The 6,536-nt window shown below is 33.1% G+C and overlaps 1 non-coding gene across 1 annotated transcript; it reads left to right on the top strand.

The window, feature by feature from the left end:
* Positions 1–4,660: 4,660 nt before the first annotated feature.
* On the top strand, positions 4,661–4,793 carry LOC127155340 (small nucleolar RNA SNORA11). Its single transcript, XR_007825586.1, has one exon. It is a non-coding gene; the product is annotated as a small nucleolar RNA SNORA11 (small nucleolar RNA).
* The last annotated feature ends 1,743 nt before the right edge of the window (positions 4,794–6,536 follow it).

The raw sequence follows: 6,536 nt of genomic DNA, 5'->3' as shown, positions 1-6,536 counted from the left end.
TATGATATGATATCGCAGACACAATAGACCAGAAAATGAACTGACAAGACATGACAAGATTCACAGGATGGTCTTTTATAGCATTAGCTACATCAACAACATCATTCCTAGTTTTTATTGACTAAAGCTCTTTCTGTGAATTAAATATTCTAGTAGATCCTCTTACACTTACAATACAAAGGCAACATGTTCGCACAGCACACCGACAGTAAATGCACTCAAACGCCCTTGTGGTAGAGGTGTGTCCAACATGTCATCTTAATCAGTCATTGTAGTACTATGAATGCTGAAAGTGCTGCGGGGTAGAAAGCGGTTCACAATCAAAAGTGCAAAAGAACGTTTTACGATATTGCGCTACTTGTGACTAGAGAACAAGAACTAACCTAAACAGAAAAACTTTACAATAAAGTTGTATAAGTCAACATGAATGAATTAAAACAACGCCTCACACACACTAACAATGAATCATTTACAGTGAAAGCCTGTTTGTGCCACAAAATAAAAAAGTAAATGCAATTTTTTTTTTGTCAGAATTGAGATATAAAATCAGAATTATGAAATATAAACTCAGAATTCTGACTTTTTTCTTGCAAATTCAATTTACGTCTCACAGTTCAGCTTTTTTTCTCAGAATTGTAAGATATAAAATTAGAATGATGAAATATAAACTCAGAACGCTGACTTTTTTCTTGCAAATGCAAGCTACATTTCACAATTCAGCCTTTATTCTCAGAATTGTGAGATATAAAATCAGAATTACAAAATATAAATTCAGAATTTGGGCTTTTTTCTCACAAAATTGTGAGATATAAAATCTGAATTACAAAATATAAACTCAGAATTTTTTTTTCTCGCAAATACAAGTTACAGCTCACAATTCAGCCTTTTTTTTCCAGAATTATGAGATATAAAATTACAATTACAAAATATAAACTCAGAACTCTGAATTTTTTCCTGCAAATTCAATCTACATCTCACAATTCAGCTTTTTTTCTTAGAATTATGAGATATAAAATTAGAATTATGAAATATAAACTCAGAATTCAGACTTTTTTCTCACAAATTCAGGTTACATGTCACAATTCAGCTTTTTTTCGCAGAATTGTAAGATATACAATTAGAATGATGAAATATAAACTCAGAACGCTGACTTTTTCTTGCTAATTCAAGCTACATTTCACAATTCAGCCTTTATTCTCAGAGTTGAGATATAAAATCAGAATTACAAAATATAAACTCAGAATTTTTTTTCTCACAAATACAAGTTACAGCTCACAATTCAGCCTTTTTTTCAGAATTATGAGATATAAAATTAGAATTATGAAATATAAACTCAGAATTCAGACTTTTTTCTCATAAATTCAGGTTACATCTCACAATTTAGCCTTTTTTCTCTGACTTTTTTTTCAGAATTGTGAGATATAAAATCAGAATTACAAAATATAAACTCAGAATTCTGAATTTTTTGCAAATTTAAGTTACATCTCACAATTATGCCTTTTTTTTTCTTAGAATTGTGAGATATAAAATCAGAATTACAAAATATAAACTCAGAATTCAGACTTTTTTCATACAAATTCGTTACATCTCACAATTCAGCCTTTTTTTTTTCTCAGAATTGTGATATAAAATCAGAATGACAAAATATAAACTCAGAATTCTGACTTTTTTCTTGCAAATTCAATTTACATCTCACAGTTCAGCCTTTTTTTTCTTGCAAGTGCTATTCTTAGATTATTTACAGTGTCATTAGTATTAGTGCCACACAGCAATTAACAAGATTTATAAAATTAAAAATATTAGTTTACAAGATTGTCTCAACCCAACAACTAATTTACCCAACTAAATATTGCTGTTTAATTTCAACAGCATTTTATGAATACATGCTCTCTGTGAATTCTGTGATGATGTCACATTTCATACACCAGTAGCTAGAAGCAATAACAGATTTACAGTCAAAATAGATCATAAAGCAAACAATTCATTTATGACTCGATGAGGGCAAGTCTCAACCATGAGCTAATTGACACTGTCATTGTGGATGTTTCGTGAGTCTTACGGTGCTCTGGCCAAATGCATGATTCAGAAAAGTAAAAAGAGGCCTCCCTTGTTTTGCATTTTTTACTACAAGCTGGCTCATGCCAGTTCGATCTGGTCTCATAAGTTAAAAAGCATTGTTGGGAGCTTGCCCCTCAAAAAAGTGTTGATGGTAATTATCAAAGGCAAGTTATGATCCGTGTCAAGAATGCCATAGATAACGTGAGTTATCTTTGATGCCTCATGTAATGAGTTGCAGCTCTTGAAACTTAGCTTTTATTTTTATATTTTACATTTTCTTTTAATTGTATATAAAATTTGCTGTGTGCCTCTGTCATTATTATTACAGTTTTTCACATTTGCTAACACTAAACCCCATTCTCTGAACCAAATTGTCAATAGCCTAAACCAATTTGTAAAAAAAAAAAATCAGTCTTTCTGCAAATCCTTAAACAAGTTTAGGCAGTTTAGACACTGTTTGCAGATCTCATGCACTCTTTTTGCAAAACTCTAAACACATTCTCACTCACTAAGACACAATTTGCTCTGTGATGCAAAACCCTAAACACAAGAAAGCAAAAGTTAAGCACAATTGCAACATGGCTGTCATTGTTTACAGACAATAATTCAAAATTCTTCAGTAAATATTTAAATATACAAAATATAAGCCAGTTCAAAGTGCACAGAAGGCACGGGTGCATCTGTCAATGAGAGGTACAGAAGAGTGTGTATATATTTATATATATATATATATATATATACATATATATATATTAGGGGTGTAACGGTACACAGATGTCACGGTTCGTTATGTACACTGTAAAAAACAATTTGTTGAGTCAACTTAAAATAATTTGTTACCTGGCTGCATTAAAATTTTAAGTTCAGTCAACTAAAAAAAAAAGTTTATCCAGCTTGAAATGTTAAATTATACTAAGTAGTAGATATTTGAGTTGATTCGACTTAAAATTTTAAGGCAGCTGGGTTACTTACCCATCTGTTAAGTTTAGCAAACACAAATATCTAAGTTGTTACTTAGTAAAACTTAACATTTCAAGTTGACTAAACTTATTTGAGTTGACCGAACTTAAAATGTTAAGGCAGCAGGGTAACAAATTATTTTAAGCTGACTCAACAAATTGTGTTTTTTATTTTTTACAGTGTACCTCAGTTCGAGGGACAAGATTTCGGTACAACAGAAAAAAAAACAAATCTACTATGCTAGGTTTCTTTTCACTTATTTTAAACAGACAGTAGTACAAATTACAATTTTTTCCACCTACATGTGAAAATACTAAATATTATATCAAATTAATGTCATACAATACAATACATATATACATACAAGGAATAAATGCTTGAAACATATTTAATTTAGTTAACTGACAAACAAGGGGAAAAAACTGTGCGACACGTAACATAGCCTATATTTGCTGAGTTTCACTTCAGTTTTGTGACAGAAAGGAAACTCAAATGGCAGAAAGCAACATTCTATTTGTTTTTTGATTAAGCTGATTTTGCTGGTATGAGGAAAGTTGAAGTAATCGCGCCGGCGCACACAAACATATATAAAAATATCACTTCCAGGCTTCTATCATTTGACAGCGCAGTTGGTACTTTATCAAAATTAAACACAGTGAACCAAACATCAGCACACGGTTAGGCTTTTATTTGTGCATATAACATGGACCGATCTATGGAAATTGTGGTGAATGCGTCTTCCGACGGAGCTTTAGTCTTTTGGCTGCTTTATTTTTTACTAACCACCAGATTGCACTGTTTTTCGACACTCTCGAAGCTTTGAATCTTTTCCTGAAACAGTCAGAGGAAAGTCTCGGTGCTTCACGAGGCTTCATTTGCCTGTCACTCCTGTCAACCTTTGAATGAATGAGTGTCACGTCCTGCTTGTTTACTTTGAACCGGAAGACGCTCCCACTTTTGATGCAAGGCCTCATGGGGCATAGGAAACTTGTGAATTCTCCTTTGTCAGTGAGAGACGCGTTCAGAATCAGCACATGGTCATAGTCTAGTGGTCTTTGTTTTCAAGTGCGCAACTCCTGGCATTCGCTGTTCTTCGGACGGCGGTAATCAAACAGATTTACATTGCTGCAGGCGCCCCCTTCTGGATCGAGGGTGAATTGCCTGCATTCGTTGTAAGGCCTCATGAACTGAACCGAGATGCCCGTAGTGTGACGGTTTGATACAAATACACGTATCGTTACACCCCTAATATATATATACATATATATATATACTCATACATATGTGTATTTTTTCCTCTTTTTTTTTGGTATATTTGATTCACCAAACTTTTTCCAGTCTTCTAATTTTTACGTCAACTTATTTCAGTTAGTTGCCAAAGCAACATTTCTTAATTTAATTAGTTTTTTTTTAATCTAATATTTCTATTTTATTTAAATTAACCTTTTTTTTCATTTATTTAAAAGAAAAAAAAAACATATTTCTCACAGTTCTATCCATTGAGAAACCCTATGCAGGACCTTGTTCATTTTTCCAACGAACTAAGAACTATCAAAGAACTCTCCCTGAGTAATGTGTTAGCTCAGGCTGTAGGAGCACAGCTTGTCAACCTCAAAGGTTGTGGGTTTGAATCCCAGTTAAGTTGGTGTGTTCAGAGCTGTTGTTTCTAAAACCATGAACAGGAGTTTATATCACACCATAGACAATGAAGGGGTCTAGATGAGTGAAGGGAAAGAAAGCTTTGTGCCCTTCATCAAATAAAACTCCTAACAGATTTTCTGTGATGCATATGTCTTAAGATTTGGTTGTAAATTGCATAGTATAAGCACATCTGTCAGTACACTAAACCAAGCATGCACTGCACACCCAAAAGATAATTTTTCTGAAGTAAAAGGTTACACTAAATGCATAGTATTAGATCTTAACAGTAATTAAGATCTGTCCAACTTTATAGTGAGTATCTCGAAACTAGAGTTCAGAAATGCAGTGAAACTATATTATAATCCACTATAAGTGAAATTCACACTTCAAAACAGAATGTATATTGCATTTCTATTGAACTTAAATGACATGCAGGTATGTGGAAAGGTATTTAAGAGTTGAATTAGAGCTCCCTGCATGTAATTATCTGTAGGCTTTTGAAATGCAAAAGTCATAAAATATCACCTAACAGGACAGAGATGTCAAGTGAAACCCAGGCAATTCTAAACATTGACAAGTCATTTACTTCATATAGCCCAATTCCCATGTGCACTCATTTATCGTAGACACCCATCACCACACCTGGAAACAGGGCCTCAATCACACCTTTTCTCAGAGCTTGTTGGCCCAGCCCTTTGACTCAGCCTGGAGACTCTATGATAGAACAGGACGTTTCAGTTATCATCTGAATAATTAAAGGCACTCCTGTGGGAAAACTCTTTGCAAACGAGTTGTACGTGAGGGGCTCCTTCTATCCAAAGATGACCTGCACACAAAGCCCCACCTATACATGCAAACATATGTTAACGCAGAGGCATGCTAAGTGTGGTTATCTTATATCAAAAATGCCTCACATTAAACAGAAATGTAACAAAAAAGGAATGCTGTGCAAGGATTTTAGGAGACATCTGAAGCATTCCTCAGCCTGTGCTGACAAGTGTCTTTGAATGTTTCTGCAAAGTTTTAGTATTGGAAGCTTGAAGGCAAAGCCAGAAACAATTACAGTCAGGTAGACTGTGAACGTTTCAGGTTTCGATATTAAAATTCTCTTCTGTCCCAACTACAAGTACTGTACACTTAACCTATTTATAGACTGAGTTTTACAGCTTTTCTGAAATGCTAAAACACATTTTTTGAAAGCATCACTCATTTTCTCAAAACCTTAAACACAGATCCAAATGTTCAAACTAAATTCACAGAACCCCTGACTCTTCTGGCAAAATCAAACAATCGCTTTAAAACTATTTCACCTCTACTCAAAATCAAAAAAAGCTTTCAAATCATACACATATTAGTCAATACTATACATGCTACAGATCATTCATTAGACACTACATCAAAAAATAGAGCACACAGTGTTCAGTGCATGTAGTAACAAAAAAATGTTCACTGTATATAGTAATTATTTTGCAATTAAAAGAAATACATAAACATACACATACTCAAAAGAAATCACACCTAAGTTTGGTGAATATACCAAAAAAAAGGAAAAATACACACACATATGTATCTATCTATCTATCTATCTATCTATCTATCTATAGCTATCTATCTATCTATCTATCTATCTATCTATCTATCTATCTGTCTGTCTGTCTATCTATCTATCTTATCTATCTATCTATATGTCTATCTATAGCTATCTATCTATCTATCTATCTATCTATCTATCTATAGCTATCTATCTATCTATCTATCTATCTATCTATCTATCTATCTATCTATCTATCTATCTATATGTCTATCTATAGCTATCTATCTATCTATCTATCTATCTATCTATCTATCTATTTATCTATCTATATGTCTATCTATAG

Source organism: Labeo rohita, chromosome 23 (assembly GCF_022985175.1).
Source record: "Labeo rohita strain BAU-BD-2019 chromosome 23, IGBB_LRoh.1.0, whole genome shotgun sequence".
Lineage (NCBI taxonomy): Eukaryota > Metazoa > Chordata > Actinopteri > Cypriniformes > Cyprinidae > Labeo > Labeo rohita.
Note: the sequence above shows the minus strand (reverse complement) of the source record. Positions and strands in the feature narration are given on the sequence as shown.